This window comes from Leptonychotes weddellii, chromosome 6 (assembly GCF_054177405.1).
Source record: "Leptonychotes weddellii isolate Sample4059 chromosome 6, ASM5417740v2, whole genome shotgun sequence".
Lineage (NCBI taxonomy): Eukaryota > Metazoa > Chordata > Mammalia > Carnivora > Phocidae > Leptonychotes > Leptonychotes weddellii.
Genome location: NC_138374.1, coordinates 133,342,273 through 133,355,671, shown reverse-complemented (window position 1 = coordinate 133,355,671; position 13,399 = coordinate 133,342,273). Strand labels below are relative to the sequence as shown.

Below are 13,399 nucleotides of genomic sequence, written 5' to 3'. Positions count from 1 at the left end.
GATGCGGGACTCGATCCCGGGACTCCAGGATCATGACCTGAGCCGAAGGCAGTCGCTTAACCAACTGAGCCACCCAGACGCCTGGAAATAAGTATCTTGAAGGATTAAATTCCAATCTGTATCCTCAGTTACATTTGTATCCAAGAGTTGACACAACAACAGTTGCTTAGAATAATTTTACAAATGGAACTCATACATAGGACCACAGAATCCTTTCTTCAGGGGCATAGTTTCAGAGTTGGAGGATATTTAAAGGATAAATCAATCCACAGATCTGTAGGTATTCCTAAAGTGAAAGTGGTGTGTCATTATTGGCATCAGTACATGCTGCACCCTGCCAGCTGTGAGAAGGGAGAAACCTGAACAAGACAACACCCTACACAGCTGTTGCCAGCCCTCCTCCACCTGTTAGTACTCAGTGTTAATTTCATGGGGCGAATCAAGGCATGCAAGTGCATTAAATAATTTTAAAAAACAACTGCTGATTGCTGGTGGTCAGTGGGGAAAGAAAAATTAGGAGCTGTCATTTTCATACCAACTGCTGCTGTAATTAACAAGGACAAGAAACATATTATGAATAAATAAAATTCTTACACCACACTAGAAAAAAGAGCAGCTGAGCCGCCCCAAAGGATTTTATATCCTACTCTCAGACAATGAAAGAAAATAATTTCATATAAATGGCTGCATTAGTCAGTGTCATAAATAGAAAGTAAGTCCCCATTAACTAGAAATATTTTCTCTTTGAAAATAGAGTAACAATTTGATAAACCATATATAACATTGAGGATGTTTTTCACATTAAAGAGAATTTCCATAGTAGCCTCCTTGTAATCTTTCATAGCTAAAGTTATGAAGAAAATCAAGATATGGGAAAACCGTGGTCATGTTTCAAGATTTGATTTTCCTTTTTTGTTTGATTACCCTATCTGAATTCCCATAATTTGAATGTAAATTTGCATGTATACAAATGTATGTATACCCAAGTCATCTCTTAGGAGAAGTTTAATGTATAAATAGAAATTTTTTCTCTAATCAAAAAAAAAATATTGAAATCTGCCTTTTCTCATCTCTCCACATCCAGAACTATCACCAGGTACTGTAATTATACTTCCTAAAACTCTCTAGAGTCTTCTCTCTGGCCCCATTGCCATCACTCTGAATGAGGCATTCTTTACCATTTGGGTTAAATCAGCAGGCGCTCTTCCTTTATTCTCTTCGTCATATTTACCTCCCCACTAAAGTCATCCATCTGTGTGGGTTTTTTTTTCCCCCTGCCTGAATCCCTTCATTGGCTTTTATCAAATCCAACTTCCTTATGATGGCAAAGAGGGCCCTGCCTCCATGAGCTGGTCTTTGCTTACTTTTCCTGCTTCAGTTGCTGCCACTTTCCCAGATACCCTAGGATCCAACTTACCAGTAATTCTCCGGTAGCCCCCCCACACCCCCGTAGAGCCAAAATACATATGCACCTTTATCCAAACACATATCTTTGAAAATATAATTCCCTCCACCACATCCTTCTTTGTCACATTCCAAGACGTGCAGTGATCTAAACACAAATTTCAGCCCCTAATTAGGGCTGAACACAGTTGACTTGAATACAACTTAAATTGCTAGTTTGTTAGCATAGGTATCTTACTATGATACATGTGTACTTGAACTTTGATGCACTCCCCAGTTCCTGCCTCAGAAACTAAAGAATTTATTTTCCAGCTGCTGGAAGTCCTGCAATAGCCCTCTTCAGGAATTGTCTTGTCCCCAACTCAGGACAACTGTGAAGGGGCTTTCCTGGTTTCCCATGGGATCAGCTGAGGCTCTGAGATTGCATCAGTGCCTAACTTCTCCCTCTGTTCTGTCTCTTCCTTTTCACAGGTCCTTTCTCAAGAACACTCCCTAACACTCCTAAAAGCAATCTCTGTCTGCTTGCTGGGGAGACCAACCTGTAACATGTTTGTCTTATTGACACTTTCTTTTCTGTTCTAGATCTTGTGAAATTATGGTTTGCTAAAGTCTTACTAATTCAAGGTCATTTCATCAGACATGTATCGAGCACCTGATCCATGCCAGGCCTTGTCCCACATGCGATGGCAACAAATTAAGACTTGACCTATGTCCTGAAGTTTACAGTTCAATTGAGGTGACAGTTACATTCAGAACTATATTATAGCATCTTTAGAATAATCCTTTTTTGAACTAAACTTCAATAATTTAAGTATAAATCAAAGGCATGCACTGTGGTGTTGCAAAGAACAAAAGGAAAGTATCTCAGAAATGAAAATAAAGAAATGGAGTGAAATTTTAGGAGGTTATAGAATTTGTCTTTATGATTCTGGAAGCCTTTAGGGGAAATGTAGTTTTTTTCATTTTTTATTTTGAAATAAGTTCAAGCTTCAGAAGAGTTACAACTAATACTGAACTCCCTTTATATAGATTCATCAATTTTTAACATTTCTCCACATGCTTTAACATTCTTTCTCTATACATCTATACATGCACACTATTTTTGCAAACCATCTGAGAATAGTTTAAATATATCATGTCACTTTATCCCTTAATCCTGTAGTGTGTATTTAAAAAAAGGATATTCACTCTGTAACTACAATATAATTCTCAAATTCAGGATATTTGATACTTTCATTTTACAGTCCAGATTCAAATTGTTAATTATCCCAAAGAAGATGAGCTTTAAGAAGAGTCCTAGACCTTAACATTTGTAACTCAAACTAAAAATTGTATGAAGCAAGCCACAGAAGAGCTCAGAACTTTACTAACTTGATTAAAATACCACAGTGAAGGGGGAACCACTTACGACTTTGTAAGGGGAAAGCATGGATACGCTCAAATTACCAGTAAAGGTGTGACTTCTGGCTCTCCAGAAGTGAGCCTTACTCTGGAGAGCTCATTCCTCGAGGTGCCTTTCAAAAGAGACTTGTGTGTCCGGAATCCAGGGATCATGGATTTCCTTGAGCTCCTTTGTAAAGTACATCGACTTGTCATTGCTTGGTCTTCACGGTGCTTAAGTTTTAACGATGTTCTTTGGAGCCATCAATCCTGCGCAGGCTTCCGGCGGAGAGGCCCGGAGGTGGGGTAAACAGGGGCCGCTCCGGGGAACTGGATCCGCAGAGACTCCTCTCCCCACCTCCCCCACGTGACCCAGGAAGCGGGGCCACCCGGCTGGGGCGTCGCTGGAAGGGCATGCTCCGCGCGCGGCTCCCTTCCCCTCGCCCCCGCACGGGCCGCCGGGACTCCGGGACGTCACTTCCGGCGTGGCTGGGCGTGGTCTGTTGGGAGTTGGTGGGGAGGGCGGAAGCTCAAGGCCACCCTGCGGCGGTGGGGGGGAACCCGGGTGGTGTCCGCCCCAACGCTCGACGCCCCTGGACGTCATGGCTTCCCCTCTGAAGCTGGAACAGGACGTGCAGGGGAAAGTGGATTCATTTCGCGCTCGCATTGCGCAGGAGGCCGAGGATCTGGTGTCCACCTTCTTCCCTCAGAAGCTGTCAGAGCTGGATAGTCGGGTCCAGGAGCTCCGCCTGCAGGACCTGTCCAGAATCCGTTCGGTGGCCGCCCTGGAGCCCCGCGCCGTGCCCGACACCGCGGGGGACGGGCCCAACCGGGACCTGTCGCCTCTGCAGGCCCAGTCCGTGGTCAAAGTGCCGGCACTGCCAGGGGGCGAGGGACAGCTGCTGCGGAGCAACCAGCATCTGGTGGAGCTGATTGAGCGGGTAAAACCCGAGATCGAGCTGCTGAGAGAGAAATGCAACACTGTGCGGATGTGGGTGCAGCTGCTCATCCCGAAGGTGGAGGACGGCAACAACTTCGGAGTGTCTATCCAGGAGGACACCGTGGACCAGCTGTGGACCGTGGAGAGCACCGCAGCCTCCTATCTGCGCCGCTTCTCCACCTACTACAACACCAGGGCCAAGCTGGTGTCTAAGATAGTGAAGTACCCCCAGGTGGAAGATTATCGCCGCACGGTAGCCGAGGTAGACGAAAACGAGTATCTGAGTGTGCGCCAGATCCTGCTGCACGTTCGGAACCAGTATGCCACCTTGCATGACGTAATCCTCAAAAACATCGAGAAGATCAAAACCCCTCGGAGCACCAACACTGACAACCTCTACTGAGGACCTTTCTCCACCCCTCTTTCCTTCAGGAGGTGGCCGAGCTGTTTAGGCAGCCAGAAGGGGTTATTAATGACTCGACAGGTGCCGAAGCGACTGGAAATGTGCATTATGTTTAGTGACAATTTCATACAGCTTTATTCTCACACTGAATACTTTTAGTGTAGTTATTTGCTTTTTCTTTTGCTGAGAGGATGGGGACAAACCATCTAGTAGAAGGTGGTAGGGTTGGCCAAGGAGAAGGACTGCCATTTTTTTTTTTTTTAAATTTTTTTTTTTTTTATTTATTTGAGAGAAAGAGAATGAGAGACAGAGAACATGAGAGGGAGGAGGGTCAGAGGGAGAAGCAGACTCCCTGCCGAGCAGGGAACCCGATGCGGGACTCGATCCCGGGACTCCAGGATCATGACCTGAGCCGAAGGCAGTCGCTTAACCAACTGAGCCACCCAGGCGCCCAAGGACTGCCATTTTTAAAAGCAGTTTTGTAGATGAATGTTGGCCAAGGTTTCTTTTTTATGGCATTGGTGACATTGAATGGTTTCAGGGGTTACTCGAAGAAAAACCTAAAGTTTAAAAGAAAGTTAAATGAAGCCTTTCCTAAGGTTCTGCTTTATGTTACTTTGTTCAAACCTCAGAAATGCTCCTTTAACCACCATTTGTTTTTTTGCAAGGAAAGGGCTTTAAAGGGATGTGTTTAGGTCATTGTATGTCTCCAGTTTGGCAGATTGAAATAAAACTTGGTTTTAACATTTTATGATGTACTAAGTGTGCTTATCTGAACTGTAATCTTCAGATGTATAGGATTTCTGTCTTCATTTGGACTTACACCCTTGAAGTTTTTCAGCTCTGTTGTGTAAGAAAAATGAGCATATAAAGAGAACAGATCTTCATTGTTCTAAAGAAATGGACAGCCCTACCTCCGTTAGAATGAAGAGGAATCTGTGAAAACTGCTTCCTTGCACAACTTTCTACCATCTCCGCATCTTCCGGTTTCCTTTCACACAGCTTAGAATTTCTTCTGTGTATTCATTTATCTCATAAGTTCCTGCTAAATCCTTTAAGCTTTGTATCATGTTTACTTCCCCCCCCCCTTCAATTGAATTACATCTCCCTTCCCCTTTTGTCTCTTGAGATATTTCTTACGGTCTCTCATTCGAATTTCTGTCTCACATTATATGAATTATTATTTAAATCTAAAGACTCTAAAATGTGACTTTTGAGTTTTTTCCTCCTGCTTTTGCTGCCTGGTTGAGAGGAAACCATTAACTTTTCAGTGATGATCTATACTGTTGACATTTTTCAAGTCCAGCATTTCCAGATTTCAGTTGCAGGTAAAGTGAATTATTGCACTCTGAGTCACCTCACGCATTAAAGGGAATTTCTTGCTTCTGATGTGATGAATCCTTTGTCCATCATGGCTTTTGTTCAGAATTTTATATTTTCTGATGATAAATATACTTTAGTCAGCCTAAGGATGTCTATTCAGAACACCTTGTTTTAGTATCAACATTATTCGAGGATCTTCATCACTCAGAAGCACCATGTGTGGAAGTTATGTAATAAACACATTGGGAAGAAGCACGAGTGGGACTTAGTTTTGATACCTTTTTATGTATAGGAATGAGATTATTTCTGTGCGCAATGGATAGCTTCATCTCTTTTTCCCATTCAGCTAACAGCTTGTGCCCAGAATCCTCATAATATTTTTGAAACTATATGCATACATAAGTATGACCTTAATCTTTTAAAATATTTTATAGTAATACTTTCATGCAATAAATTATTTCTCAAATGAGTTTTTGGTGGGAAAATTATGAGGGATGAAATTTATTTTTTGTGAGGGATGAAAATGTATTTCCCATTGAAATTTCTTTTCTGCATAAGATCCTCGGAAACGAGGTGACCATATAAGAGTCCAATATCTATTTTAAAACTTGTTTGTAATTCTACCTTTTTTTCCTTTTTTTAAATAGTATCTTTGTAAGGATATAGTTCTTGCTACAAATGCAGTCGCCTTCTGAACTTGCTTATGGATAAGGTCAAAACATGAGTAATTTTTTCTCTTCTTTCCCCATATAATGAGTGAAATCACTTCTGAAACAAGACTTTTTCTTCAGTAGTTTCTCTTCAAGTGTGTTTTGGTTGCCAAGGGTGAAAACCAGTGTGAACCTTTGTGTACAGACTTCACTCCACATGCTGTTATAAAAACATTTCCTATTTATCAGCAAGAATTGTTTAAAATGTAAAGCAGAGATGTTTTCTTTTGTATGTTTTTTAGACAAGATGTATTTCCGAGTTTGAACTGTACCACATTATTTATGGTGGGTGGTTTTTTGTTTTTCTAAGGTGGCAGGGATCCCCATTAGGTTCTCCTGAGGTTGGTGACAGTATCTGTCCAGGAGGGGTCTAATACTAGATGCCTGGCATTTCTTCTGCTTTCATTTTCCTTACGTGTTTCACCTGAAGGAGTGAAAAGACATTTCTCCATGAGGAAAGTGAGTTAGAGACATAAAATTCTGTTGCAGTCACCTTTGATTTTTAAAATTTTATTTATAGTTTTATCTAGAAAATGCACCTTGGGCCTGTTCTTACAGAAATGGATATGAATATTTTCTATTCTAACCTGTATAGATTAGAAAGATTTGTAAACTGGTTTAGTGAAACTTTATTTTCAAAGTAAACTGAAAAATGATAGCGAGGTAAAACAAGTTTATTCTTTCGTTGAACTTCAGAAAAGACTCTTTCAAATCTGACTTTAAACATTAGGAACAACAACAACAAAAGATATGGCCCAATTGAAAAACCTCTGTTTGCATTTGACATTTCCCCCTCAAGGGTTCTCTTTATTTCCCTTGTAAGGTGTTCTATCTGAATCACAAAAGTGCCAGGAACCCTACATCAGTTCACACAATTTGGCAGGCATTTAATTGCACACAGTTTGTAATGGACAATGTAAGGGAAGTCCAAACTTGCTTAGTTTTCAAGCATAGTTAATCTTCTGAGGTTTAAAATATCTGTTCATGCATGATATAACTATCACCTTTTGCATGTTCCTTTTACTCTGAAGCTGTCAGACCTATGCCAGATTGAAACAAATTGTCTCTAACACCCAGGCACGCCTTTTACTAAGAAAATATGCTTGTCCTTTGTAGTTAAGGGTGTTTGGTATTTGCATTTTCCCCCTGTCCTATCCTAACAATGTATCAAACTAAATTGGAGCTGGAATGCTTTTATAAAGTCCCTTCCGCAAAAATTAGGTCCTTTGTGATTTTTCCCTTTCTTGCAAATTCTTGCAAAATAAGTCTATTATTTTAAGAGCTGGTGTAAAAACATAGTTTCTGATATATATTATTTGCTTATTATTAGTACTCACAGCTCCATCTTTTGTCCTTTTTAAAAAAGACCGCTGAACTGAGAGAGAATTGTTTTGATGTTTTATTTTTATTTTTTTAAAGATTTTTTTATTTATTCATTTGAGACACAGAGATACAGAGAGAGAGAGAGAGAGAGCATGAGCAGGGAGAGAGGCAGAGGGAGAGGGAGAAGCAGGCCTCCCGCCGAGCAGGGAGCCCGATGTAGGGCTCGATCCCAGGACCCTGGGATCATGACCTGAGCCGAAGGCAGACGCTTAACCATCTGAGCCACCCAGGCGCCCCTGTTTTGATGTTTTATTTTTAAAAAATAGTTTTAAAAACTTGGGGATTAAGTAATTTTAGTTTTAAATGCCTTTTGTAATTTGTGAAAGCTACTAACTCAAATTTGATTGGAAATTTGGAAATTGGTAGATCTGGCTTTTAGAAATGAGTGAAAATACCTTTCTTAAATCATATAAATGATGTAGAAGAGGCTTAATTTTAAAGTTCTTAAACTTTGGAGCATAGAGGGTTTTTTTTTTAATTACTGAATTGTTTATAAATTCCAGGGTTGTTAGAGGCAACAGTTTTTATAGTTTTTACGAAGTTTTCATGTGTCTACAGAATTCTTACCAAATGGCCTTAACCATTAATAGATAACTGTGTGATCAGTTTTAAAGTTTAAAAGCACTATCTTAATGCTCAGAAATTTGGAAAAATAAATGAAGAAATTACCCATAACCCTCTAGGTCAAAATTACTGAAATGTATATGTGGGTTTCATTTATTTTAAAGAATACATAAGTGTTTTTAAATCATTGCAAATTCATTATGCATATTTCTGTAGAGGATAAGCATCTTAACAATATTATAATTTCATTTGATACCCCAGATTCAGATAGTAATAGATAAACCCCCTTTCATTCTGTTTTTCAAGGATCCTTATGGCTCTGTCTCATGTGAGAATATTTGAGTTGGGGAAAGTAGAGTGTGGAAAATAGAGATCTGGTAGCCAGGAGGACATGTGTCTAGATGACTGGGAGAATGTCTAGGTATTTAGATTAGGATTTTACTCTGCTATTGGGTTGGGGCTCCATATGGCATTAGCAATATAGTTGTAATAATTTTGTTATTTAGTGCTTATGCCCCCCCCAAGAAAAGCGTATTAATTACCTGTTTAAAATATGTACAAGAGAGCAATTACATTATTTTATACTGAATAGATGAGTTATTCCTGCTTGCATGATTTGTTATGAGTAGGAGGGAATCCTACTTCCTTTTTCAACATTTAAACATTTCTGAAAGATCCTATTGTGCACTGACATCAAGGCATTTTTTAGAAATTACTGATCTTTTTGAAGAAAACAAAGGACTCAGTCAGTTAAGAAACAGGTGCTGGACCACCCTTGTTCTCTGCACTGGAACACTATACTGCTAACGCATGAGTATCTGCCCACCTTGAACTGAAATTATCCATGGGAAACAATACACATTTAGAAGTTTCATGACTTACCTTTTCGTCAGCAATAATAGGTGCTTTATATTAGATGACCATACATTTGTCTGTTGTTTTCTTTATTGTGCTAAGTCTTTTTTTTTTTTTTTTAAGATTTTATTTATTTGAGAGAAAGCACACACCAGCAGGAGGAGGGGCAGAGGGGGAAGAAGGACAAGCAGACTCCACGATGAGCACAGAGCCCAACACGGGCTTGATCTCCCGACCCTGATATCATGACCTGAGCCAAAATCAAGAGTCGGTCGCTGGTCAGTTGGTTGCTTAACCGACCAAGCCACCCACGTGCACCCTATTGTGCTAAGTCTTCAAGTTCCTAAAGGTCAGTTAGGAGAATTTTATCAGTGAAGCTTAGTGAGCCCCGTCACTCACATTTAAAATGTCTCTCTAGTAAGCTAAATTTAATGAATTCTCTCACATAGAGAATGTCAAGCATTATTTTTACTCATTCGTGAAAAGCTAGCAGGCGCTGATGAACAGGAGGTGAACCTACAATCAGAATTAGGTGCCTTTTACAATTTGGCCACTTGTTTTAGCTTTGTTATTTAAGCTCACTTTTACAAAGTTTTACAATCTTATGTTGGAAACGATAACATTTCCTTCAAATACTGTTGCTTTCAAAGTGTAAAGCATTTTGAAATTGTTGAATATAGTTTTCAATTTAAATTTTTTGAGATTGAGAGGTGTGCTTTCGCCCCTGTTAATTTTACACATGGAGAAATTCAGACCCAGAGAGTTACATAGTGTCACAACTCATGTGACAAAGTCTAGAAGCCAAATCATCTTCCATTTCAGGCTAGCGCTCTTTTCACTGCACTACACTATCTTGCTGTTATCAATAAATGAGATTATGTTAAAAGAGAGTTTTTCTAGAAACACGCAAACTAGTAGAATTCCACAAATTAACATGTCCTTATGAAGTGGTGTGTTATTCTGCAAAATTTAAGAGAAGTTGAAATGTTTCTAAACCTGTAATATTTTTACTTAACTAAAGATTGTGTAAAGAAAAATTTTTTTAAATCTCTAAGTTTATGTTAAATGTAATTTGGTTATAAAAATGATTCTTACTAAACAAAACCCAGGAGTCTCATTAGCTCCAATCCCATATCCTTCTGAGGAGGAGTTATTCTATACCATCAGCAATGCCTCTTGTGTTAGAAGATGGTGCTCTTAGAGCATTTGGGGACAGACCAGGAGAAGTATGTTACAAGAGTTTGTTTTTTCACTTTCTTAATGTATGGATTTAAAATTTCTCACTGACCAACTCCGCCACCCTAATCTTTACCACCAAAGAATTGCTAAGTGGAGTTGTTATGGTGTTAGGCCTGCTATTCCTGATAACCTACAGAATAAAGGGCGGGGAAGCAGAAGAGCTGTAGTGTTTTGTTGGGGAGGAAGCCCGAAAGGGCCATTTCCCAAAAGAAGTTTATCCCGTAGCGCTGCACTGTGTTCCACACAGTAGGTACCAGTCTTCGGGTGTAACCAGTCATTGAGGTAGGCTGTAGGTATAAAAGGCACACAAGAGTTTGAGGGCTTAGTATAAAGAAAAAGTAAAATATCTCAATTTTTGTATCGATTACATGTTAAATGATAATATTCTGGCTGTTCTGGGTTAAATAAAGTAGATTATTAAAATTCCACACGTTTCTTTTTACTTTTTAATTGTATCCTAGAAAGTTTAAAGTTACCTGTATGTATAAAGTTGGACAGCACTGCATGAGAGCTAAGATTTCTGAGGTAATTGGGATGAGCCTTGAATCTGAAACAGAACTTTCTATATTATGGGGACATGGTATTTCATTAAGTCTGGACTTTTTGATTTCTAGTAAAATTTGTATTAGTTTGCCATCCATTTCATAATGTGCAATTCAGTAAAAGCCATTCAGGGAGAGGCTAAACTTTGTGAACCAAGCCTCTGTGGACTCCAGCTTGATCTTGGAACTTAGAATGCCTGAAGGAGTGGATGGCTAGAATGCCCCGTAAGCATGCCTTCTAAATAGCATGTCTGTTACCCAGACTTTTGGGGAAAGCGTAGAGTACTAGTAGTCTGTATGGCTACTTCAGGGCAGCTTTGTATGCATTAGAAACCAAATAGATGGTAAGTTTGGCATCCTATTATAAAAATTGAGACAAACTGTTTTTGTGTGGATGAAAGAATAATGTACCCCTGGTGCCTACAGATACCTATAGGTGAAGTCAGGCTGTCCCGCAAGGAGCAGCGTTTGAACACTCAAATCCCCATAATTCCATTGAATTCCCATAATATTGTTTCTTTATATTATCTTTATGTCTATATATATTCTCTCTCCATAAGTTCCTTCAGAATAATGAGTTTTTTAATTCACTCTTCTGGGGTTTTGCCTGTAGTAAATTTCTAAAGTATTTTGAATTAAATTGAACTAAACCAAAACTAGGTCAAACTACGGAAAATTGTTTCTCCCTTTTCTAAGACATACAGTCAATAAGTGAGGCACTGTGCTACAATTGAACATGTATGTGGATGTGTACCCAGAAATATGTGACAACAGACTTAGGTGTGAGACCCCTAAACATCGGATTCAGAAGTAAACAAAGGCCAGTTTCTGGCTTCTAATTAGGCTTTTTCATGTCACAATAATATGAATGTTTTTAAGTACTCCTGGCGGCTCTCCTTCGATACTCCCAGTAATTTCATTAAGCCTGTTCACCCGGCGACAGCTGCAAGTTATTCCAAACATCTGTGCCGAATCCCCACTGAAAACAACTCTCTCACCCCATTAACAACACCAGTAATTCCTTATTACTTTTCTAGCCACGAGTTATGGAGAAATAAGTCTAGTATATCAAAGAGGGAAGAATCCTGAAAATTGTTTCTCAGAACTGATTCTTTATGCTCATGCACGTAACGCTTTACCTTCCAGATTTCTGTACTTAAAAAGTTAGTTTCTTTATAGTACTTGAAATTTAATATAGTTTGTTAAATAGTTAAGAAGGAATTCTTTTAGATTTTGTTAAGTTTTATTTGCTAATAAATATAAAGACTTAAAACATTTTGCATAAAAATTATTTCAGAGAGGTCGGTTAAGCGTCTGCCTTCAGCTCAGGTCATGATCCCAGGGTCCTGGGATCGAGCCCCGCATCGGGCTCCCTGCTTCGTCTCCCTCTGCCCCTCCTCCCACTCATTCTCTCAGTCTCTCTCTCTTTCTCTCAAATAAGTAACTAAAATCTTTTAAAAAATTTTCATAAATTTTATACAGTTTAGAGTAAGTATAGTGAACTCAACACACCACTACCTTATTCCTCTGCTTCTGTAATATTGGTAAATATTTTTCTTTGCTTTTTCCCCTACATTTATGTTGTGGGACAAGCACACAATTACTGAGAATGCATTACCTGTATATTTCACAACTTACTCCAATACTTCTATCAGGCACCCATCCAGAACTGAAGGAATTGGACTATATGGTTGCTGTTCTGTGGAAGAGTAATACTCAACTCTGCTTATGAATAATTAACAGATGGCATGAAAAAAAAACTCTTAGAAAGTCATTTTTATGAACCTCATGAGCTGAGGGTTAATATTTTCAATAAGAAGGCAGTAAGTCAAGTGTAATTCTTTTGCATTTAAACTCCACATTATTGCATTTTATTTGTTTTTAAAAAGATTTTATTTATTTGAGAGAGAAAGAGTACGAGCAGGAGGAGGGGAGAGGCAGAGGGGGAGGGGAGAAGCTGGCTCCCCACTGAGCAGGGAGCCCGATACGGGGCTCGATCCCAGGACCCTGAGATCACGACCTGAGCTGAAGGCAGACGCTTAACCAACAGAGCCACCCAGGCGCCCCCACATTATTGCATTTTATTATAAGAAGTCTAAAGATGATACAAGTAGTTTAGTAGGAAGAATACATTGATTCTGATGAATGTAATATCTTTAGATTTTTCTTTTTTAAATTTATTTACATTCACTTAACATTATAGTGTATTACTTGTTTCAGAGGTAGAGTTCAGTGATTCATTAGTTGTATATAAGACCCAGTGCTCATTACATCATGTGCCCACCTTAATGCCTCTCACCTATTTACCCCATTCCCCTCCAGCACCCCTCAGTTTGTTTCCTGTGGTTAGGAGTCTCTTATGGTTTGTCTCCCTCTCTGATTCCATCTTGTTTTATTTTCCCTCTCTTCTCCTATGTTCCTCTGTTTTGTTTCTTAAATTCCACGTAGGAGTGAGATCATATGATAATTGTCTTTCTCTGATTCTTAGCATAATACCCTCTAGTTCCATCCACATCATTCCAAATGGCAAGATTTCATTTTTTGATGGCTGAGTAGTATTCCATTACACACACACACACACACACACACACACATCTTCTTTATCCATTCATTCGTCGATGGACATCTGGGCTCTTTCCATAGTTTGGCTGTTGTG

At 39.4% G+C, this 13,399-nt stretch overlaps 1 protein-coding gene and 1 pseudogene across 3 annotated transcripts in view; both read left to right on the top strand.

Moving 5' to 3' along the window:
- The window catches only part of ATF6 (activating transcription factor 6), a 200,119-nt gene that overhangs the window by 114,576 nt on the left and 72,144 nt on the right, over positions 1 to 13,399 (top strand). The window lies entirely within an intron of this gene.
- On the top strand, positions 31 to 4,704 carry LOC145722375 (proteasome activator complex subunit 3 pseudogene; annotated as a pseudogene).